This window comes from Neofelis nebulosa, chromosome 4 (assembly GCF_028018385.1).
Source record: "Neofelis nebulosa isolate mNeoNeb1 chromosome 4, mNeoNeb1.pri, whole genome shotgun sequence".
In the NCBI taxonomy this organism is placed as follows: domain Eukaryota; kingdom Metazoa; phylum Chordata; class Mammalia; order Carnivora; family Felidae; genus Neofelis; species Neofelis nebulosa.
The window spans coordinates 21,835,389-21,860,109 of record NC_080785.1 but is presented as its reverse complement, the minus strand read 5'-3'; the positions used below and the strand labels follow the sequence as shown (position 1 = coordinate 21,860,109).

Sequence of the window (24,721 nt, the reverse complement as noted above, 5' to 3'; positions counted from 1 at the left end):
GTGAGAAAGGGGGAGTGAGCTCCAGAAGATCTGCTAAAACATATCAACTCCGGACAAAGAATACTTCATCAAACACATAAACAGCCACTGCCTGGTACATTAGAATCTGGAAGTATCATAAATTAACCTGCCAAGAAACTTTGCAAAAGGTCATATTTAACATTAATCAGGCTCTGGAAAGCAGTGTGTATTTTCATGGCTAGGAGGAAAAAAAAGACCGCTCTCTTTGCATTGCATTTTCAAAATCACTTCCAAATTATTCAGCAGGAGAGGAAAGAACCATTTCTAGCTGATTTAGGGACAGAGAATCGATTCCGTTGTCACCTAGGCATCCCTCGAATGTGGTGTCGGGGCATATAAATGGGAGGGAACATTACCTGGACCTGACCGCCCTTTCTCTGGCTTTCAACGGCGTGGTGGTCGTATTTTGAAAAGTGACCTCCCAGAGGTGAAAGGTACTTGTGAGAGCCACACAATAACACAGCAGCTCCAGAGGAGGGGCAGAAAGTTTTAGGTGGAACAAAATGAGCAATTACCCCAGTGGCAGCTCGTTTGAAGAATAAGCCTGCTTTCTTTTAGGCTGTAGACCCTAAGTCTGGGCTGAGTTTTGAATCATTTAGTAAGACCATGTGAGATACTAGACTCACCATTGCTGGTAATTAGTTTTCCTGTCCACTGAATGGGTATGCTGACACTCGTCTGCAGAATCGCTAGAGAACGTATTTACTCATCTAGCTAGGAAGGGTATAACATGAATCTAGGTCGTTAATTTTCCGTGTCTTCTCTCAGAAGGCCCGTTTCCTTGATCTGACTTAATGTGGATGCTTCTGTCTTGCTGGTTACGCCAGATTCTTATCTATTCCTTTCCTGTCAACTGCCTTTCCTAATTGGCAATTCTAATTTGCCCCAAGACAGAGCTACATTAATATATACATTTCTTCAACAAATATTTATGAAGCATTTGCTGTGTGTGTCAGGCTCTGTGCTAGGTGCTGAGGGTGTAGCTGTGAACACAACAGACCCAAATCCCTGCCCTCAAAACACATAAATAAATAAAGATGAGAAGTGAATAAATTGCATGGCAGTATGCCAAGCATAATGAATAAATGTAATAAAGAACTAAAGGGTATGGTAGGTTAGAAGATGAGGAGTACTCCGGGAAGGCAGAAGAGGGTGCCAGTGTTGGGGGTGCCATGGTTACAATCTTAAATAGAGTAGTCCATGTAGGCCTCACTGAGAAGGTGATATTTATTTATTTATTTAAATTTATTTAAAAACATTTTTTTAAATGTTTTTATTTTTGAAGGAGAGAGAGAGAGAGCATGAGCGGGGGAGGAGCAGAGAGAGAGGGGGAGACACAGAATCCGAAGCAGGTTCCAGGCTCTGAGCTGTCAGCCCAGAGCCCCACGTGGGGCTCGAACTCATGAACTGTGAGATCCTGACCTGAGCCGAAGTCAGACGTCCAACTAACTGAGCCACCCTGGCACCCCGAGGAGGTGATATTGAAATAAAGCCTGGTAGGAAGTGAGGATGAACTGTTGGGGTATCTGGGAAAGGAGCATTCCAGGTACGAGGACAGCAAGTGCAAAGACCCTGAGGTTGAAATGTATGTGCATGTTTGAGGAGCAGCAAAGAGGCTGGTGTGCTAGGAGTAGAGTGAGTGGGGGGGAGTAGAATGGAGCGATGACACAAAAGAGGTGCCTGGAGGGATTATGCGGGGCCTGGCAGATCAGTGTGACGACTCTGGCTTTTACTGTGAAAGAAATGGGGCACTTGTGGAGGGTGTAGAGCAGAAGAGACAATCTGACTTAGAAACTGACTTTCAAAGGTGTCATTTCAGTATTGCTCAGATCTGCCCTAATCGGAGCAAGGAGCAGGAATTCAACCTCCAAACCCTAAGGGCACCTAGTCAGGCCGTGGACAATGTGGGGCCCACCCAGAGCAGCCCCTCCTTTGCTCACTCTTTCGTTCTACAGAGTCTTGTAGAAGGCATGTCTAGGGGTGTTGAGACTCCCATTCTGGACCAGGGTGTGCCACTGGGGCAGCCATAGGCAGAGAAGGGGAGCATCTGGATTCTCCCTTAAGAGCTCCTGGATGGGAAGTAGGTGCAAGGGGTGACTTGACTTAATTTGTTATCATAGAGAGTGTGGCTACAAAGTCAAGACTGTTCATTTCCGTTTCAGTATCTGTCTCCTTTGCAACCCAACCCTGGATTTCTCGGGTGCTGTTTGACTCCCTTTGCAGCCAGGGTGGGCAATCATGAGCAAAAGTTACAGAATGGGGTTCGAGGAAGTCTTTGGGAAGGGGGCTGACTCTACTGGGAGGAGTGCCTCATTGCTTCTTTTCATTCCATTTCCTGCCAGTGACAGGAGCCCCAGCAGCCATCTTGTGACCTTGAGGATGTAAGCCAAGAGCTCAGGATGGCAGAAAAATAGGAGGCTGTGTTCATGGGCCCCCCCTTGCTAGTGCTGTGCTTCTAACATTTGGTCTTCTTTTTTTTTTTTTTAATTTTTTTTTAATGTTTGTTTATTTTTGAGAGAGAGAGACAGAGACAGAGAGTGGAAGGGGGTGAGGGCAGAGAGAGAAGGAGACACAGAATCTGAAGGAGGCTCCAGGCTCTGAGCTGTCAGCACAGAGCCTGACGCTGGGCTTGAACTCACAGACCGCGAGATAATGACCTGAGCCGAAGTTAGATGCTCAACTGACTGAGCCACCCAGGCACCCGTTTGGTTTTACTTCTATGAAAGACTGTACCTCCAGTTTCTTAAGCCACTGTGTCCAGCAGAGGAATGGAGGTCCTAATTGACACAGAAAGTGTCAGGGACTTGAAGTCCCTGACCATCTGATGATGAACACTGATGTAGAAATACAAAGAACTGAATTTGAGTCTTACCTCTGAGATGCATTCTCTGAGTGATTTTGGCCAAATTACTTAATGGTGGTAATTGTTACCATTAATTATGCAGTTACTGTGCTTTATTTACTTCATTATCCCACGTGAGCGTCACAAACCATCATATGAGGTGGGTTTTATTATAGGCATTTTAAAGATGAGAGAGATTCATAGAAATTAGGTCAAAGACCATAGAGTGCAAGCGAGTTGTACAGCTGGGCTACAACCAAGTCCCCAAACCCTTGTTCTTAACTACTGTGTAATACTCTTACTTATTTTCTTTGGACCTCAGTTTTCTCATCTGTACAGTGGGTTGCAGGACTGGATGGCTTTTGAACTCCCTTTTCATCTCTGAAACTCTCCGGAATAGGTCTAGTCCTTTTTTGTTCAGTCTTGCCTGTCTGGCTTGACCTCGATGCCACCGCTACCTCTCCCCAGTGCCCGTATTTCTAAGTGGTGCCTTTGTTAAAGATGCTGTGATCTGGGCTTTTGTCCGCTCCCTCCATCCTGGGGAGAGAACCTCATTAGACAGTCTGAGGAGGCAGCCCCGGCGTGGGAGTGCAGACGGTGTGCAGAGGAGGCCGCCTGCCTCAGATGGCTGGTGAACCTTCTGTCAGCCACTGAGCCGGCTCACTGGGGGAGGCCGCATCTCCGCAGAGCTAGACAATCTGTCTGTTCTGATGATCGAGGAGGGACTTGGTGAGAGCAGCGGCTGAGGGCCCTCCCAGGTGATAAAATTTCCTGGGAGCCCTCAGGAGAGGGGGGCTGCTGGCTACACATGAAGAACAAGACCTGTGCTGTGTAAATACATTTACCGGACGGAGCCGTTCCTTGCCCCCCTGGGACCCATTGCCCGAACTGTGTGGAAGGAACTGTCTTCCTCGGAACAATTGACAGGGCCAGTGGGGAAAGCTAAGCAGATCTTGATTTCTTTCTTTGTGTTGGCACATTTACCTAATGAGCAAAAAGAACAGGCCTGGAGAGGCACCGAAACTGAGGACAACAGGTGGCCTCGGAGCAAAAAACTTGTGCTCATCTTGCAGTGTGAAGAATTCTGCCCTCTTTCTTCATTTTCCACTTCTCATTGGTCCAGGTCCTGTAGGACCTTCGCTTTCCTTCATGGGGCAGACAGGAAGGTCCCTTCGGGTCATGCCTGCATGGGTGGTGTTTCGCTGCTGCAGTTAAGAAGACACCCCCCCCCCCCCCCCCGGCTTACCTGGGAGGATTACAGGGGGTGTGAGTGGGTGAGGAGGGTGGGCGAGAGGTGGTGGCACAAATGATAAAGGTGTGGTGGCAACTCTGTTAGCTCGGACCAGCCCCTTGCATTTAGACGGTGGGATTCCGGAATTCTTTCTGTGTGCAGCCCAGGGGCCAAGAAGCTCTCAGCAAGTCACCAAGGGAGAAGGCGGCCCCTTCGCAATGGGTGTTGAGGGCACTCAGCCAGGCCATATACGGAAATATTTCAGATTCAGTCAGTGTGTCTGGGATGTGCGAAAACATCTCCCCAGTTGGGCCTGAGACCAGGCCCTGGTGCTCCCAGTGGGCCTGAGTGTGAGGGTCTCAACTTTGTCCCCGTCTCCTCCAGGGCCGAGAATGGTACTTTGTTCTCCTTACATTGAGTGGTGATTGGGCTTGAGTCCCTTCTCAGAGGTGGGCCTGTGATTCCCAGTTCTCTGGCATCTCTCTTTCCAGGGTGGGCTCTCAGTAAGGGCTTGCTGATGTGGGAGAATGTAGCTCTCAGCAAATCTATGCGAACAGTTGGGAAGAAACTACTGTTTGGCAGTGTGGGGGATTGGGGGGGGTGGTGGCTGTGGTTTGCTTGTTGAGCTTCTTTTTCTGAGATGAGCAGCCCTGTCATCCTTCTGTTTGGTATCCTGGGGAGGAAGAATTCCTGGTGCTGAGGCATGTTAGACTGCAGATTCCCGCCCTTCAAGAGAAGTAGCAGACGCGCCAGCTTTTGACTCATTCCAGGAGGGATTGGAGCAGTCCTTGGAGATGAGTGTGGAGACGTGCTCGCCCTACCAGTCTCCCCAGGGATGAGGTGCCTGACCCACTGGGCTGTTTCCACCTTGAATTTCCACAAGCGATCAGTTTGGTCTCGAGGGGAAGGAAGCCCGGCAGGTGGAAGGCTCTGAGCTGCGCCCCTTGGGATAGCTATTGCTACAATGTTGGCATCTTCATTCACAGCTTTGCAAGCGTTCGGCCTTCTGATCACCCGGCTTCTTTTTCTTCTCTCGGCCCTGAGGACAGCTGATGGGCAAAGCTGCCGGGCCATCATCCCCTGTGGGGATTCTTTTCTATTAGTTGGTGCTGGAGGCACTCGGAAAAGGATGAGTTTTGCTCCGAACTGCAGGCCCAGCTTAGGTTTCTTCTAGCTCACAGGTTCAAACAGTGGAGGGATTATAACTGGGGACTTTGTAAGTGTCTGTGGAGGATGCCTGGAGGAATGTAGAGGCTGCCCATGGAGGAAGTCAGGATGAGCCCCGGGTGGAGGGAGCAGGTTTCTAACACTGATGACAAATGAGGCGGCACGTTCTTCTTCCCATCTCCCTCGCCCAGCCAGAGGAGCGTCTTGCAACTCTTCCCTATAGAAACAGGCTGGATCTGAGGTCCTGCCCAGTGGGTACTCCAGAACTGAAACTCAGAGATTAAACATGGCATTAAATTCCTACCCCAATTTTCCATTCAATAACAGAGGAAGGAGGAATCTCAATAATCATCTCTTTTTAACATCCTTATTTTACAGAGAAGGTAACTGGGTCCCAGTGAAAATAATAATAATAATAATAATAATAATAATAATAATAGTAATAATAATGGCAGCAAATGACTTTACATTATTTACTACGTACCCATTACTATTCTTTGTTGTTGTTGTTGTTTTTTAAATATTTATTTATTTTGGGAGGGGCAGAGAAAGAGGGAGAGCGAGAATCCCAAGCAGGCTGACATCGGCACAGAGCCCGTTGTGGGGGCTTGATCTCACAAACCGTGAGATCATGACCTAAGATGAAACCAAGAGCTGGACGCTCAACTGACTGAGCCACCCAGGCGCCCCTGTGTCCATTACTGTTCTAAACGCTTCTTTTTTTTTTTTTTTTTTTATCCTTAAAGAACCCTTTGAGGTAGATATTGTCACCTTCATGTTACAGAGGAGGTGACAAAGGCTGAGTAACTTGCCCAAGGACATACAGCTGGCATGTGGTAGAACTGAAATTCAAAGGCAGGCAGTTCTGACTCCGGGGTCCAACCTCTCACCATTATGCTAAACCACCATGGTAGTTGGTCAGTTGAGGACCCACCATGCAAGCTTTCCAAGCCTCCTTCCACACACTGTTTTTCCACATCTGTGCTATCCAGTGTGGTAGCTTCTAGCCACGTGTGGCTATCGAGCACTTGAAATGTGGCTTGTCTAAATGGATGTGTGCTGTAAGTGTAAAATACTCTCTGGGTTTCAAAGACCTAGTACAGAATAGAGAATGTAAGATACTCATTAATATTTTTTATATTGACTATATGCCGAAATGATAATCTGCTGCATGTATGGGTTTAAATAAAGTACATTGTTATAATTAATTTCACATGTTTCTTTTTACTTATTTTATGAACTACTGGACATTTTAAGATTACCCATATGGCTTGCATCTGTGGTTCACATTACATATATTTTTTCCAGTTTTATTGAGAAATAATTGACACACATCACTGTGTAAATTTAAGGTATATGGTAGCAAATTGGTTTGATTTGCGTATATTATGACATGATTACCACGACAAGTTTAGTTAACATGCATTATCTCACAGAGATACAATAAAAAGAAAAAAAAATTCTCCCTGTGATGAGAACTTCTAGGATCTACTCTCTTAACAGCTTTCTTGTATATCATAAAGCAGTGTTAGCTGTAATCCTGTTGTACATCACATCCCTAGTACTTATTTACCTGATAAATGGAAGTTTGGACCTTTTGACCAACTTCCTTCAGTTTCCCCACCCCTCACTTTAGTTAACCACAGATATGATCACTTTTTCTAACAGTTTGGTGTTTAAAAAAAAAACTTCTTTAGATTCCATATATAAGTGAGATCATCCAGTGTTTGTCATTTTCTGTCCGACTTACCTCACTTAGCGTAATGCTTTCCAGGTTCATCTGTGTTGTTGCAAATGGTAGGATTTCTTTAAGTGGCTGAATAATATTCCCTTGGATGCCTGTCACGACTTCTTAATCCGTTTATCCATTGGTGGACACTTAGATTGTCTTCATGTCTTGGCTATCGTGAGTCATGCTGCAATGAACGTGGGGGTGCAGATATCTTTTCGAGTTAGTGTTTCCATTTCCTTTGGACATACTTCCAGAAGTGGATTTGCTAGATCATATGGTAGTTCTGTTTTTAATTTTTTCAGGCCCTTCCATACTGTTTTTCTTTTTAATTTTTTTTTAAAATTTTTAACGTTTATTTATTTTTGAGACAGAGAGAGACAGAGCATGAATGGGGGAGGGGCAGAGAGAGAGAGGGAGACACAGAATCTGAAACAGGCTCCAGGCACTGAGTTGTCAGCACAGAGCCCGACGCGGGGCTCGAACCCACGGACTGCGAGATCATGACCTGAGCCGAAGTCGGACACCCAACCGGCTGAGCCACCCAGGCGCCCCTCCATACTGTTTTTCATAGTGGCTGCACCAGTTTGCATTCCCACCATCAGTGCACAAGGGTTCTCTTTTCTCCACATCCAACACCAGCAATTTTTTTCATGGGACTTGTGTTTGTGGACAGCACTGTTCTGTACTGTCAGGTGCCAGCTGGAAAGCAAAGCCTGAGAGTGCCAGTGCTGTTGAGGCTGCATCCCAGGCCCAGGCCCAGTGCCTGCAGTGCCTTGTGAAGAGGGCCTCTTGCCCACACATGGGCCTGCCTGCGTCTGTGACTCACATCTCTGCTCTGATCATAAGCCAGAAGCTTCCCCTGCCACCACTGGGATGACATCATCAGGAGAAGGGCACACCATCAGACTCTTTAGAGGAAGTTAGTGAAGCTTAATGCAAAGGGTATGAGCCCCACAGATCCATGTCTGAATCCTGGCTTTATTGCCTATTAGCTCTGCTGTTTGGACTCTGAGCATCACTTTCTTTGTGTGGAGAGTGGGAATAATAATAGCTATACCTCTGGGTGTGGGCATAAATGAGATGTTGCATACAAAGCACTTACAACAGTAAGGTTCCACTGAAGACGCTGGTCCTTTCCCTTCCAATGCTGATTTTCAGAGAATGGCTTTCTCTACCAGTGGATATATCACATTCTAAATCTAGATTAGAGAAAACATGAGGGAAAATAGTCTCTGCTGCGTTTCCACTTGCTGATTTCCTTGGTAGCTTGGGGCAAGGTCTGTACCTCAGTTTTTCTCTCTGTGAAGAATGTGAGGCCCCCAGAAGACAGACCCAACCCATGCTGCTGGTGATGGTTGGAACTCCCATGCCAGCTAGTGGTGTTCAGTGTAGGTGGGAGAAGACTGCACTGGGGCAGCTTGCGGGTTATCATCTTCTGTCTTCCCTTTGTTTCCTGTTCATGGAACTCAGCTGGTTCTGCCACCAGCTCAGGCCTTGGTCAGACAAGTGTGTGAATCTAGGGCAGGAGAAGGCTCAAACTATCCTGGGGCTCAGAGTGGCCCGAGACAGGGCCAGGTCCAGTGGATTTGTCCAGGGAGACGGGGGGAAATAGCACTCACCCTGGGCTGTCATTTGGAATGTGTGTGTGTGCGCGCGCATGCGTGTGTGTGTAGCCCCAGGTTGGTTTTAGTATTTTTAAAGGTCTCTAGGCTATGACTCTAGCACCCCCATTGTGTGGGAGAGTGAAGTCACGTCAGGAAAACATGGTAGGAATGTACAACTTTTCAAATCAGCAAAAATGCATTCAAATCCTGAGCCCAAAATTTATTACTTACATGACCATGGATAAGTCATACAATCTCTTGTTACAAGGAAATAATACCTCACGTAGTAGTTGTAAGGTAAATGACAAAGTGTATTGAAGTGCACATTGAAAATGCACATTTTGGAGTCACTAAATGTCAGTGATTAACATGAGTCCTGTCGTTTGGTTCTGGTGCAGTAATGGCAGGAAGGTTTTCGCCTCCGTGTTGTCAAGAACCCTGTATCTTTTCATAAGAACATGGGTAGAGCAGCCCACTGAAGGAAAAGTGAAATGCCAGACACTTGCTAACCTTGTCCTTTCTGTAGCTCACACCCGGCCCTAGACACTGGCTGTCTGATGGCCTGAATCACAAACGCAAGGCTGAGGAACAGAATCATTTCCTTTTCAGAAGTCTGTAGGTAAAAATCAGCAAGTATAAGGACAGTTTGGGACTAATTTCAGTCCCTGCGTGGTTTTGAGCAAATAAATGACTCACCATATCCCCTTGGCCAATCCGTGTATCCTCTTGGGGTATCTGCTTCCTCTTTCATAAAATAGGATGTGTAATCCTTGCCTCTGCTTCATTTTACAAGCATGTAACAAGGATGGATCCAGTAATGGCTGCCGAATCCTTTGAGGTCCTTGGAGAAATAGTTGCTATATAAATGCAAAGTATGATGTCTGTTTCTATTACATTGTGTTTTGCAAATAAATATGTAAGCCTATATCACATCCATGTCAATGCGGGTCTGGCTAGCTAGCTATTTGCCATGTGCATTTTTTCAGTGAAATAATCATCCCCATACATTATTTCTTGAAAGCATAACTCTAAATCCATAAAGTGTGAGATTGTTATTATTTTTCTTTTTTGGAAGCCCACTGTTCTGCCTCATTTCAGCTTCTGGTGTTTCTGACGGATCAGCCATTGATGATGTGTACATGGTGTGTGTTTCTCAAGATCTTCAAGGACCTGAATCGAGACCAGTGAGGGTTTCATGCTCATTGTCCTTCCCCTTCCCTTACCCGACCTTCTTAGTCAAGCCCTGTCATTCATTTGAAAAATGGCTTGCTTGTCCCATCCTTAGAAGTTTTACCAGGTTGCTCCCTGATTCAGGAGTTAAGATAATAGATTGTGGAACTTACTTTGATTCATATAACACTTTAGAGGCCATCAGATGTCATCGCTGAACTCAGCAAAAGTGACTCTGTGAGGTCCTGGTAATCAAGCCTAAAGATGTGTGAGGTAGTAATTTCCTAGACATGTTTCTGAAGCGTCCGTCACAGCTCACACTGAGGTGAATCACAACTCATCAGGACTGAATTTTTTTCTTTTTTAATAAAAATACACAGAATTTTGGCCCATGGGAGAAAAGTGAGTATTGATCCTGAATTGAACGGGAAACATTTCTTTGTTCGAGAAGTCTCCTGGGTCTTGTACGCAGATGTAGACAGTTGGGATCTTCTGGGCTTGTGTCTCCTGGGGTCACCCATATCTACTGCATATCGACCCTTCTCTAAAAAGCTTTGTGAGACTTGATTCATGTTCACGGAATCCCCAGGAGCTGAAGAATTGGATGGACCTTCTGAATCTTCTACTTTTACAGAAAGCACAAAAGAAATTCTAGTTCAGTGTTCCCTTGAAAGGCTTGGACCCCAAGGGTCCTGTTGCCCAACCCACTGTCTGATCAGTTCAACTAAATGTTGGCATACTTTGGGTACACCTCTGACCATTCAAAATTCCAAGTCTCCTTTATTGAAGTCTTTTCCTCCTCTCCCTTCCCTTTTTAATATAAATATAAATATATTTATATATAATAAATGTTTATATGTGTTTATATATATTTAATGCATATATTTATATTTATATATATTTTATATTTATATCATATACTTTTAATACATATATGTTTATATATTTAATACACACACACACACACACACACACATGTTTTTTTTTAATGAAGTAAACTCTGTGCCCACCATGGGGCTTGAACTCATGACCACAAGATCAAGAGTCGCACACTCCACCGACTGAGACAGCCAAGCACCTCACTCCCTTCCCTTTTTAGATGTAGGTCTTCTCCCAGATTTTCTTCCTTCTTCAGACCGATCTCTTTGAGTGAGCTTATCTGCTCCCATGTCTTTTGCTACCATGTTTATTTTTCTAATTTATTTTTCTTTTTTTAGCTCCAGATCCATACTTCTAACTGCCTATTGTATATCTCCCTCTGTCCTAAAGGCCCCCTAGACTCTGAATGTCTAAAATAAGACGCACTATCTTTCCTTTTATATCAGCTTCACCTCCTACATTCATTGCCTTGGTTTGTGGCAATTAGTAAACAAACTAAGCCAGAAACATCGGGGTCATCTTATATTCCTCTGCTCCATCCAGTTTTGAAGTTATGTTGATTTCTTTCGAGTCCTCTTTTCCATCCACTCCATTGCTCTTGGAAGACTCGAAGCTCTTGGAACTTCTTACTTGGATTCTATGATCGCGTTATATCCACCACACCTTTTCAGGTCTCAGTGCCACCACGTCTCCTCAATGCACTCTTTAAGTTTTTTAAAGTTTATTTAAACTTTTTAAAAGTTTATTTATAGACAGAGAGAGAGAGAGGAGGAGGAGGGACAGAGAGAGAGAGGGGGAGACAAAGAGGATCTGAAGTGGGCTCTATGCTGACAGCAGAGAGCCTGATGCACAGTTTAAATTCACGAACTGTGAGATCATGACCTGAGCCAAAGCTGAAGTTGGATGCTCAACCAACTGAGCACCCCGTCTCTTCAAGATCTTTTCAAGAGCAACCCGGTCATCTGATCATGGACTTCAGTTCCACAGTATTTTTAAGGATAGAGTTCCGTTTCCTAGCTCTCCAACTTGACCATGAAATCCCTGAGGACAGAAGTTCTTTGTTATGCTGTTTGTAGAACTCAGATTTCAATTTTAGTACTGAGTGAGCACTAAACAAATGCTCAGTAATCAAAGGGTTCAGCACAAATTACCATGACAAAAAACAAAACAAAAAAACCACACACACACACACACACACACACACACACACACCACACACCCACACACCCCTCTGGGTGCTGTCCATGGTCCTCACCTTGGCCTTTATGTCAGAAGCAGAATTTGATCCACATGTGTACCATTTAGCTCTGTATAATAAAATACCTATATTATCTAACTCGTGACTCCCCTCCCCCACCTCCCTAAATCCCCTGAGGTCTTCTTGAAAAAGAAGCCATGTGTTTTGTGCATCAAAGGACAGAGTCAACAGAGTGAAAAGGCAACCTGTGAAATGGGGAAAAAAATGTTTGTGAATCATATATCTGATAGGGGGTTAATGTCCAGAATATATAAAGAACTCCTACAACTCAACAATAGCAACAGGAACAAAAACAATAGCAGCAATGAAAACAACTTGATTAAAGAATGGGCAAAAAGACTGGAGTAGACATTTCTCCAAAGAATTTATACAAATAGCTAATACACACACAAAAAGATGCTCAACATCACTAATCATTAGGAAATGCAACTCAAAACCACAGTTAGATATGACCTCCCACACATTTGGATAGCTACTATATAAATAAAGAAACACAACAGCCAACGATACATTTTGGTGAGGATGTTGAGAAATTGGAACCTTGGGCTTCGTTGGCGGGAATGTAAAACACTGCAGTCACTGTATAAAACATTATGGAAGTTGTTCAAAAATGTCCAGAGGTGGGATTACTGGATCATGTAACAATCCTGTTTTTAATTTTTGCACCCCTATTCATAGCAGCATTATTCACAGTAGCCAAAAGGTTGGAGCAACTTAAGTGTCCATCAGTGGGTGGATGGATAAACAAAATAGGGTATAGACAGACAATGGAATATTATTCAGCCATAAGAAGCAAGGAAATCCTGGCACATGCTATTACATGGATCAACTTTGAAGGTATTATGGTAAGTGAAATAAGCCAGTCATGAAAGATAAATACTATATGATCCATTTGCAGGAAGTAGACAGAATAGTCAACAGAAAATAGACAAAGAATATGAACAAAAAGTAGAATGATGGTTGCCAGCGACCAAGGAGGGAGAATGGGAAATTATTGTTTAGAGTTTCAGTTTTTTTTTTTTAATTTTTTTTTTAACATTTATTTATTTTTGAGACAGAGAGAGACAGAGCATGAACGGGGGAGGGTCAGAGAGAGAGGGAGACACAGAATCTGAAATGGGCTCCAGGCTCTGAGCAGTCAGCACAGAGCCCAATGCGGGGCTCGAACTCACATACCGCGAGATCGTGACCTGAGCCAAAGTCGGATGCTTAACCGACTGAGCCACCCAGGCGCCCCGCAGAGTTTCGGTTTTATAAAGTGAAGAGATACTGGGGCTGGAGAGCAGTGCTGGTTGCACAATGATGTGAATGTATCTAATAGTATTGAACTGTATGCTTAAAAATGAGTAAGAGGGTAAATTTTATGTTGTGTGTATTTTACCACAATTAAAAAAAAATGTGTTCTGGTGAAACAGTAATGGGCTAGAATTTAGGAGCCTTGTTTTTAAAGAGGCTTTGTTTTCAGCCAGCTCTGCACCTAGGATTGTCATCTGCAAGATGAAGGAATTGGGCTAGGTGATCTCCCAGGCCCGTGTGCCCTCTAACATTCTGGGATTTGGAATGTGGATCACTGGCCTCAGGGAGAGCCAGGTGGAGGGCTGTGGGAACTTGCTGGGAAAATGGCCCTGCGCACATGCTACATGTGGATGGATTATCCTCACATACAAAAGAGAGCCTTTGTATTTCCTTGTCTAGGCCAACTCCACTCCATACTCTGCCCTGTAAGCTGAGCCACAGAGTCAGGACATCGTGCCCCAGACACGAGGGTTGATTTAAGAGGACAGTTCTAGCATTCACTTCCCTCCTGTTTGCCACTCTGCCTTTTATTCCCAGATCACATCTTCCTAGGTCATCGATAATCTGACTTTCTCTAGTTTCTGATTCTAGAATTTATGTGGGAATGCAAAGAACTCATAAGAGCCAAAACAACTTTCAAAAAAAAAAGTCGAAGGAATGACAGTGTCTGAGTGTGGGATTTAGTAAACAGCTTTATTGGTGACTGTGTAGACAAACATACGATAGAATAGAGCCCAGAGAGAATCTATCACATACGTGACCATTTTTTTTCAATCAGGTATGGTCCCTGACTTTGTGTTCTCTCCTGCCTGGTGAAACCATGAAAATTGAGGCTCAGGTTCACTTGGTTAGGCCCATGTAGGCAAGCAGAAGCCAGTTTCAGGACTCCACCTACCTCTTTGACTTCTACTTTGACCTACAATTTGAAGGTTCCTTTCTAGCCCTGTAAACTAAATGGTACACTTAAAAAGATATTTTAAAATATTTTTTCAAGCATTTTTAGTTGTTTTCAAGTGGGACAGTTGGCCAGGAGGCCTAAATTGCCATACTGTCAGAAGTGGAAATTACATATTGTATTCTCTAAAGATAAATATTAAAACTGTATGTACAATTCTGAGGCTTGTCTTTTCATTCATAGTAAGCTTTAAAATGTAGCCACCTTGGGGCGCCTGGATGGCTCAGTCAGTTAAGTGTCTGACTTTGGCTCAGGTCATGATCTCGCAGTTCATGAATTCGGGCCTCACGTCGGGCTCTGTGCTGACAGCTTGGAGCCTGGAGCCCACTTTGGATTCTGTGTCTCCCTCTCTCTCTGCCCCTCCCCCACTCTCTTTGTCTCTTTCATTCTCTCTCTCTCTCTCTCTCTCTCTCTCTCTCTCTCTCTCAAAAATAAATAAACATTAAGGGGCGCCTGGGGGGCTCAGTCAAGCATTCGACTCTTTGTTTTGGCTCAGGTCATGATCTCATGGTTTGTGAGTTCAAGCCCTACATTGGGCTCCATGCTGACAGTGCAAGAGCCTGCTTGAGATTCTCTCTCTCCCTCTCTCTCTCTCCCCCTCCCCTTCTCACTCTCTCTGTCTCTCTCTCAAAAGTAAATAAATAAACGTAAAAAAAATAAACGTTAGCAAAATATAACCACTTTGATGCCTATGGTTGTAATTTATTCCTTTAACTGCTGTTAGCACTCTGTCGAATGCTATGTCATATCTGGTCATTTACCAATGGGTAATTAGGTTGTTTCCAAATTCCAAACTTTTTTTTATCTTAAGTAATGTTGTAATAAACACCCACGGGTATGTCTTTTTGTCATATATGTTTCTTTAGAGTAAATATCAAGGAGAATGTCGTTAGGTCATAGATCATGTACATTTAAAAATTCGAATAGACATTGCCACATTGCTCTTTGAAGTGGGTGTGCCAATTTATGTTCCTAGAGGCTTCATTTTTTGATTCCACTAAGATTTGAGATTTTGATAAACCTAGTATGACTCCATGGAGCAAATTCTCTTTCTTCAATCTGCTGTAAAGACCACCGTGTAGCTTATGGATTGGCTGTTACTGGGCCAGGTGCCCGTCCCTGTTTCAGTCATGGGTGAGGGGTGGAGTGGGGGGTCAGGTGGTATGAAACTCACTTAGTGGCTGCCACAGGCAGATCTGAGCCAGGTTTCCCTTAGAAGGAGCTTGACAGGGCACCCAGGTGGCTCAGTCGGTTTAGCGTCCAACTTCGGCTCAGGTCATGATCTCACGGTTCGTGGGTTTGAGCCCCGTGTTGGCCTCTGTGCTGACAGCTCAGAGCCCGGAGCCTGCTTCAGATTCTGTGTCTCCCTCTCTTTCTTCCCCTTCCCTGCTCATGGTCTGTCTCTTTCTCAAGAGTAAACATTAAAAAAAAAAGTAGCTTGGCAAGTCTGCTATAATTCCAAAGCACTTTTACATCTAATGTTTCACTATGTTCCCTGGGGTTACCTGCTACGTCTGGATTCATATGTTTACTGGGAAGTTCAAATGAGATATTAATAAGACAATATTTTCAGTTAAAATACATAATGGTATCATCATTATTATTTATAAAATATTTTTGAAACAACTCTGCTAGGTATGTGGGGAGATATTTTATTAGCATGTCACAGATAAGAGGTGCTAATGGTTTCCAGAGTATTTCCTTTATGACAGGCACTGACCTCAGTGCTTTGCATGTATTGACATGTTTATTTCTCCTGATGGTCCTCTGAGGTAACATTATTTTATCTCCGTTTCACACCTGAGGCAACCGGGCCCCAGAGAGGTTAATTGACTTTCCTGGGATCACACAGCTTGCAGATGGCAAAGGTGGAGTTCGTGCCCAGGCTGTGTGATTGCTGCTGCTATGCCTCAACCCCAACTCCATTCTGACTTTGAACAGAGACTGGGAAAGAGCCAGTGGCTTGTTCCGTTTTGCCGTCACCAACGTGAGAACATGACCTATGCCGCCCCCGGGCTTGTGCTCTGCGCCCTCTCTGAGCTGCCTGCTACAGCCCTCCCCTGGGCTGCCCTTGTGTGCCATCGGAGCTGGAACCCTGCACACTCTGCCCTTTCCCTGCTGCCTTCGTCTGGGGCCTGTGGTCAGCTGACCCCTCTTCTTGATTCTTTCATCTCTCCCTGAGTCAAAGAGCACTTTTCTTCTCGAGCTGGATCTCAGGCTTATCCTGTCCTTTTATTTACCAAGTACCTAATTCAAGTGATGGAAATAACAGATGCTTATCAAAGCCTTTGCATCAGCTAATCCTTGGGAAGATGGGAGGGGAGGGAGTTTGCCAAGGGTCACAAGCAAGGCTGGTCTTGGTGGTGGGACAACAGAAGAGCGGTCATTTAGGGGGAGTTGGGGAGTGGGCTGCAGGCATCCACGACGTGTCTTTGCCGAGGGAACTAGGGGGCTGCAGGTCTTCCTGTGTGCTGGGCTGTGTTCAGTTTCTTCCTATCAGTTCATCCTTTTTCTGAGTCTTCTGGACTCACTCAGTTCTTTGGGAACGGAAGGTTTAAAAAACAACTTCCGAGTCAGTCTGCCATCCCTAACACGCATATGTCTATTTGGTAATAAAAGAAAGGAACGGGGGTGCCCACCATCGCCCAGAGCGTAAACAACATCTAAACCTCAGAGGCCAACGTGTTGCTTGAGTTTTTGGTTCGTGGACGACACTGGGTAATGACTTCTCTGAAAGGAAAACATTTTTACCTTTACTCCCTTCAGTATTTAGTCAACGATTTTTAATTGAGCACCTACTGTGTTCCAGGCCCTAATACTCCGTGGGAGGGTCATGATGAGTCACCAAGAGGGCAGTGCTCCTCAGACTTCAACGGAATCACTAACGGCTCTGGCTCAAATGCAGATGTAGCTCAGTAGGCTTGGGGTGGGGTCTGAGATTCTGGGGTCTCACTGGCCCCAGGGTTGCAGGTCGTTCTGTGGGAAAACACAGGTTGCAGTAGCGTTGTCTCTGGATTCTGGCTTGCTCTTTGGGCCTACGTGTTCTTAAGCAACCCAGGACCCCAGGGCCAAACTGGGGCCCTGCCTGGCTCTTGGTCATTCCCCACCTCCGAGGCTGGGGACTGGCCCCTCACTGACAGAATTCCCTGATGGTGCCCGTCTGGTAGCCTGTGTGGATCTCAGAGTGGCTCTGTTTCTGAGTACCCTCACTGCCGGGCCCCTGCTGTGCCCGTCCAGTGTCCACCTGCTGCTTCCTGGGCCTCCCTGGTCCAGGTCCAGGCTTCCTCAGGATATCCGTACTGTGGAAGGACGTTGCCCAAGCAGTAGGGATCCCTGGCTAACCAGGAGTGATATCTGGAGATCTCATGGGAGTCCTAGATAAGCAAGGCCTCCCTCAGTTTTGCAAGACTTCTTGCATAATCTTCTGCTGCTCGCCCACTGGGTGAGCTGCACTGGACCTGCCTTCTTCCATGTTAAGCCTGTGTTAGTTAAGTAGGGCTGCCATAACAAAATACTAAACGCTGGGTCTTACGCTTCTGGACGCTGAGAAGTTCAAGATCAAGGTGTTGGGTATTTCCTTCCCAGTGAGAACTCTCTTCCAGCGTACAGATGGCCACCTTCTCCCTGTGTTCTTATATGGCAGAAAGAGAGAGGAAGAGAGAGAGAGAGAGAGAGAGAGAGGGAGAGAGAGAGTGAGTTTACTCTCTGGTGCCTCCTCTTATGAGGACAGTAATCTCATTGGATCAGGGTTCCACCCTCATGACCTCAGTTAACCTTAAGTACTTCCTTACTCCAAATACAGCCACACTGCGAATCAGGGATTCAGCATATGGTTTTAGGGAGGATATAATTCGGTTCATAGCAGGGCCTTCGCCCTCACTGGTGGTTCTCTCTACCTAGAATGCTTTTCCCAGTTTTCTCAATGGGTAAGTCCTTGTCATTTCCACCTCTGTTAAAATGTCATCTGCTCAGAGAGCCTGCCATAACCACCGCCTAAAGTAGCTGTATTGTCGCTGTCAGGTCGCTGTGTTTGTAAATAATATTACACATAGTATTTATCATTCTGATGCTTTTAGAAAATTAATTTATTTTAGGATGTCTGTCCATCTCCCATCTCCTCCAAGAACATAAGTTCCACAGAAACAGTGGCCTTGCCTGTCTCTCTTTTGAGAGCCTGGAACAGTGCCTGGCCCATAGCAGGTCCTCGCTAAATACTTGTTGAAAAGCAGTTGAATGAATGAATGCGTGGCTGAAAGACCTGGTCGCTGCCATCAGGAGGGTGGCAGTGTGGTATGGGAGCCACAAGAGCACGTGCTGTCCACCCTGGCAGGAAAGTATGTGTCCTGGGAATGAGGGAAGGGAATGCCTGCTTCTCTGTGGGGCAGGGAGGGGGAGGATTGGGAAAGACTTCACAAAAGAGGTGCCCCTGTGTCGCATCTCACAGTGACGCAGAAGAGACGAGAAGAAAGTTAATAATACTCTACAGAGAGAGAAGAGCATATACAAAGTCTTGGAGGACAGAGAACGCCATTTTCAGGTGCTTGGGAGTGGGTCAGTGTGGCCGAAGGGTGACCTGTACAGGGAGGGCCAGCAAACTTGAGGCCACGGAGTGCCTTGGGTTTCATCTAAAGAATCTGGGCTTTATCCTACGAGAGATAGGCACCCACCAAAGGAGGTGAAGTCCCCTGATGATAGATGTGCATGCTCTGCCCTCAGGTGTTGTGTGGTCTGTATTCTAGATGTTTCCCATGGTGCCACCTCAGTCTACCTGGTGTCATAAGATTTGTGTGTTTCTCACGGTTCCCTTACAGGACTACGAGCTCCCTGAGGGCAGGCACTCTACTCTGTTCAGTTTTATATCTTCCTCATGGAGCTCACTCAGTATCTGCAGGTGGCTCAGCAGCTGGTTTTACCATTCTAGTAGGAGTCACAAAGCCAGTTCTGAGCCAGGCATCCTGAGTAGTCGGTGTCTCGTTTTGGGGGCAACAGGGTGGGGCCCTGGCCTAAACTATGTCACGTGGCCTACTACAAGCGTGTGTGGTTCCACAGAGAGTGACAGGTGGGGGAAACGCCCTGGCTGTGGCAACAGGTGGGTACATCATCGTGCTGGAGAGGGCAGGGAGAAAAAGATTCATGGAGAGTTTCGTGGCTGTACTCTGTACTTTCTTCTCAGCCAGCACTCGGAGAAAGGCTTTTCCTCTTTAGAGAGGCCGGCGATCATTTACAAACGAAACCTCCAGAACGTGACACTGTCATTCCGGTAAATTTCAGATGGCAAAGTGAGGTGTGGAAAAGCGATCCGTGTGAGCTCCAGCCTGGAGATTCCACCGTGGCCTCTGTTGACCTGGACACGACCCTCGGCACACTGCTCCCTCCAGGCAGTTTTCCTTTGCTGCCGGGTCAGGGAGGAGGGAGGCCTTGGGAGCATTACTTGGAAGGCCCTTCGGATGCCCCCTGGCTGGCCTGCGCGTTTGGTCCATACCCGGGCCCGAGGGCTCAGGCTTGCATGCACATCCTTGGCCAGGAACTGGGGTGACTCTTGTCTGGCTGCCTTGCTAGACCGGACAAGGGGTCTTTTAAGGGCAGTATCTGCTCTGGATCCGTAAAGTAGCATGACCTGGCTTTTGTGGAGACTGTTGTGCCGATTAGCAAATAAAGCAAAGGCACAGGTACTCTGGCAGTGGCCTGTGACATTGGGATGGGTGTTCTGTGACTGCCAGGCTCACACCAAGAGAGCCAGTCATCATCTGTTTGCGTCCCTGAACACTAGGTCATTTCGTTTTCTCCTTAGCCTTTAGAGTAGTGGTTCTCAACTTTGGCTGTAAGTTGGAATCTTTGGGAAAAATTTAAAAAGTCTTGATGCTCAGGACACATCTCAGACCGATTAAATAATATATATGGGATATCAATGTTTAAAAAAAATAAGTATTTTAAAATCTAATTTATTGGGGTATAATTTATACACAACATAATGTACCTTTTTAAAAAAAAATTTTTTTTTTAACATTTATTTATTTTTGAGACAGAGAGAGACAGAGCATGAACAGGGGAGGGGCAGAGAGAGAGGGAGACACAGAATCTGAAACAGGCTCCAGGCTCTGAGCTGTCAGCACAGAGCCCGACGCGGGGCTCGAACTCACAGACCGTGAGATCATGACTCACGGACCGTGAGATCATGACCTGAGCCGAAGTCGGACGCTCAACCGACCAAGCCACCCAGGTGCCCCAATGTACCTTTTTAAACATGGTTTGATGAGTGTTGACAAATATATATGCCTGTGTAATTGTCATCATTATAATCAAGATCGAACCTTTTCAGAAAATTCCCTTATGCCCCTTTGCAGCCAGTCCCCTTCTCTCTCTCTCCCAGGAAGCCACTAACTCTGCTTTCTGCCACTTAGATTGCTTTTGCCTTTGCCAGAATTCCATAAAATGAAATCTTACCTAGTCTTCTTTTGCACAGAAAACTGTTTTTGAGATTCATCTGTGTTGATTCCTTTTTATTGCTGAGTAGTGTTCTTTGATGGGATGTCACAAAATGGCGCTTTTTAGTTGCCTATTGTTGGACATTTGTCTTTTTAGTTTTCACCTCTTATGAATATACTCCTGTACATGTTTGTGTACATCTTGTGGGAACCCAGATTTTCAGTCCTCTTGAGTAAAAACTTTGGAGTAGAATGAATAGGTCATATATTAAAGTGTATGTTTATAAGAAACTGCCTAATTATTTTCCAAAGTGGTTAATCCATTTTACATTCTTACTAGCAGGTGTCCGAGAGTCCCAGTTAGTCTGCATTCTTGCCAACAGGCTTCTCAATTTTAGCCATTTTAGTGAATGTGTAGTGCTCATCTAATTTTGGTTCCAGTTTACGTTTCTCTGATGACTAATGGTATCAAGTATCTACTAATATGCTTACTTGCTTTTGTGACGTATCTTTCTTTTCTTTGAATTGTTCTCTTATTACTGTTCTAAGAGTTCTTTTCATATTCTTGATAAGACTTTGGTATAGATTTATATTTACATTTACACACACACCCACACACCCACATCAAATATTTTCTCCATGGGCTTGCCTATTCATTTTCTTAACACTGTCTTTCAAAGAGCATAAGTTTAAAATTTTGATGATGTTTATCAGTTTTTTGAGATTCATGTTTTTTTGTGTCCTGACTGAAAGACTTACCCATCCCAAGTCACAAAGGCCTTATTTTGTATTTTCTTCTAGATGTTTTGTAATTTAACTTTTTTGTTTAGGCCTATGATCAGTTTTAAGTCAGTGTGTGTATGGTGTGAGGAACAGGCCAAAGCTTTCTTTTTTTTTTTTTTAATATGGATATTCAGTTATCCCAAACTATTTATGAAAAGACTATCCTTTCTCTATTGAATTATGTTGTTACCTTTGTTAAAAAAAAAAAATCAATTGGCCATTTATTTGTGGGTCTATTTCTGAATTTGCTCTTCTGGTCCATAAACATTGCCTTAATTATTGTAACCTTACAGGAAATCTTAAAATCAGTCAGCACAAAACCTCTAAGTTTATTCTTTTTCAAAATTGTTTTGGTTATTTTAGATCCTTTGCATTTCCATATGAATTTTAGAACCAGCTTGTCAATTTCCACAAAATAAGCCTGCTGGGAATTTGATTGAGATTACATTGATGCTACAAATTAGTTTGGGGAGAATTGATATCTTAATATTGAGTATTCCAAACAGAACATAGGTCATCTCCATTTATTTGGGTCTTATTTATGTCAGCAGTGTTTTGTAATTTTCAGTGTGTGTGTGGCTTCGCCAACTTTTACTAGATTTATTCCTAGTATTTTATGGTTTTGGTGCTACTGTCTATGGAATTATTTTAAAATTTCATTTTTTGATTGATTGCTGTTGATATAAAAGACTGCAGCTTCACTCATATGAGGACTTTAAGAGACAAAACAGATGGACATAAGTGAAGGGAAACAAAAATAATATAAAAACAGGAAGGGGGACAAAACAGAAGAGACTCTTAAATATGGAGAACAAACTGAGGGTTGCTGGAGGGGTTGTGGGAGGGGGGATGGGCTAAATAGATAAGGGGCACTAAGGAATCTACTCCTGAAATCATTGTGGCACTATATGCTAACTAATTTGGATGTAAATTAAAAAATAAAATTAAATGAAAAGTAAAAAAAAAAAAGACTGCAGTTGATTTTTGTATACTAACCTTGCAGTTTATGACCTTGCTAAATTCTAATAAAACTAAGTATTAGTTCTGTTACTTGTCATGGGATATCTACATTTCTCATGGCAGTGTTTATGATCTTCAATGTACAGATCTCACACGTATTCAAATTTTTTTCTTAAGAATTTTTTTTTTTTTGAGAATGCTACTGTCAATGGTCTTTTAACGTCATTTCCTTTTCCGATCATTTTTTGCTCAGGTGTAGCTGAGGTTGAGCTCCTCTGGCCTGAGGACTGATCATGAATGCTGCTAGAGGTGGGACCACTAATTTTATTTGGTTTTCTTGTTTTGTTGTGGTGCATGTGGATGGCTCAGATCACTCAAAAAACAGAGTCCCATCAACAAGCAGAATCATTTGCCCCTCTGGCAAAGAGTAAACCCTTGTGATTCCTCTTAATGGAAAGTGCTGTTGGGCTTTAAGGTGACAGGATCCTACAAGGGACTTAATGGATCTTGAAGTATGTCATTGATCTAGTGTGGACCTGACCATGCTGATTATCTAGATTTGAACTTCAGCTTCTCAGGACAGGTTGTATGCTGGGTATTGGTCTGGCAGGTGAACTTTGTAGATCAGTGGGCTACCTATTTCCCCTGAGGTTATACATGGTGTAGGTGGTGGGAATGGGTTGGAGAGAACATATAGGAGTTGTTTTTGCAACTTTTTTTTTAATTAGGAGAAAAGAGATGCAAGCTGGGATGTGAGTCTGTAACCCATTCTTCATTCTCCCCAGTGCTCCGGGTAATGGTATTTAACAGAAAGACAAATCCATTCATCTTCCCAGCATCCTGGCACATGGAAGCCGTGTAGGCTGCTATCAGAAGAGATATTAGGGGCTATAAAAAGCCATTTTATTCCCTCCCCTCCCTATTGTCACTTTGTAACTCCCCTTTCCTAGGGAGATTGGTACCGTGCTTGCTGACTCTCCATCGCCTGAAAGTCTTAGTCCCTGTGGGCGTTTTATTGAGATTCAGATTGGCTTTACCATCCTATTCTTTTTTCTTTTATTGCCATCATTTCTCTTCCAGGGGTGGCAACATCATGGAAGGATTTTTCTTTCTGCATCATCCTGCTGATTTTCAAAAGAGCTGGTTGATGTGCCCCTGGGTAGTGGAGAGCGCACCAGTCCTTTAGGACAGGTAGCTGCTGAAGTGATGCTTCTAGCACAGGGCTCTGGGTTTCTGAGCCATGTTAGGGCAAACAGGTGCCCCTTGCCTTTCTTGTTGTTTTCAGCCTTGGCACCTGCACCATGTGCCCTCTCCTGGTAGTACCAGTGCCGTGGTGGGTAAGCTGAGCAGCATGTGTCTGTTTTGGTCATAAAAGTGTTCTGGAGGAGAGCTCTGTTTCCTCAGGATTTTCTCCCTCTGCACTTTGTTCTTTCATACTTCTAGGTTGCTCTGCCCTCTATGACTCTGTCCACATCCCTCTTATCCCATTTTCATGTTTTTTTTTTTTTTCATGGCAGCTTAGGCAGCTTAAGACAATTCAATCTACGCCTGGTTATTGAGCACGGACTCCATACCAGGGACTGTGGTGGACAGGAGGGATGCAGCTGGAAACAGGATGTGGTCTCTGCTCACAAGAAGCTAGTCTCCTGGAGGAGATGGACATACATAGATGCAAACACCTGTCACTCAAGGTCAGGAATTACACACTCATAACAGAAGTATGAATAAAGCACTTTTTGGAGATGCATTCGAAAAAGAGCAAGCTTCACATACATGCTGGCATTTTATCTGGGCCTCGAAGGATGAGTGAGGTTTCAATAGTCACAGAGGATGTGGGGGTGGGAAGGGTGGAGTAGGACATTTATTTTTATTATTTTTTTTTTTTTATTTTATTTTTTTTTAAATTTTTTTTTTTTTTTTTTTTAACGCTTTTTTTAAAATTTATTTTTGGGACAGAGAGAGACAGAGCATGAATGGGGGAGGGGCAGAGAGAGAGGGAGACACAGAATCGGAAACAGGCTCCAGGCTCCGAGCCATCAGCCCAGAGCCTGATGCGGGGCTCGAACTCAGGGACCGCGAGATCGTGACCTGGCTGAAGTCGGACGCTTAACCGACTGCGCCACCCAGGCGCCCCTAGAGTAGGACATTTAAACTAAGGGAGCCATGTTAGCCAAGGTCCCGTGGTATGAACTTGCATGTTGGGAGTGTGAGAGTTGTCTAGTACAGCTGGAAGGCAGCAGGCGTGGTGTAGGAGGACTAACAAGGCCAGAGAGGAGACTAGAAAGGCAAGTTGGGGCCGTTGTGGAGGGCCTTGATGACAACCAAGGAGCCTGCATGCATTCTCTAGTAGCTCATGGGAGCTGACATTGATGAACAGGAAATGGCATTATCCGAGCTT

At 44.7% G+C, this 24,721-nt stretch overlaps 1 long non-coding RNA gene across 1 annotated transcript in view; it reads left to right on the top strand.

Annotated features, from left to right (window-relative positions):
- Positions 1 to 24,076, top strand: part of LOC131508973 (uncharacterized) — a 134,185-nt gene extending 110,109 nt beyond the window's left edge. The window contains exons 3-4 of the long non-coding RNA XR_009260239.1: positions 22,577 to 22,632; positions 23,841 to 24,076. This is a non-coding gene — a long non-coding RNA (uncharacterized LOC131508973). The remainder of the gene's footprint in view (positions 1 to 22,576; positions 22,633 to 23,840) is intronic.
- The last annotated feature ends 645 nt before the right edge of the window (positions 24,077 to 24,721 follow it).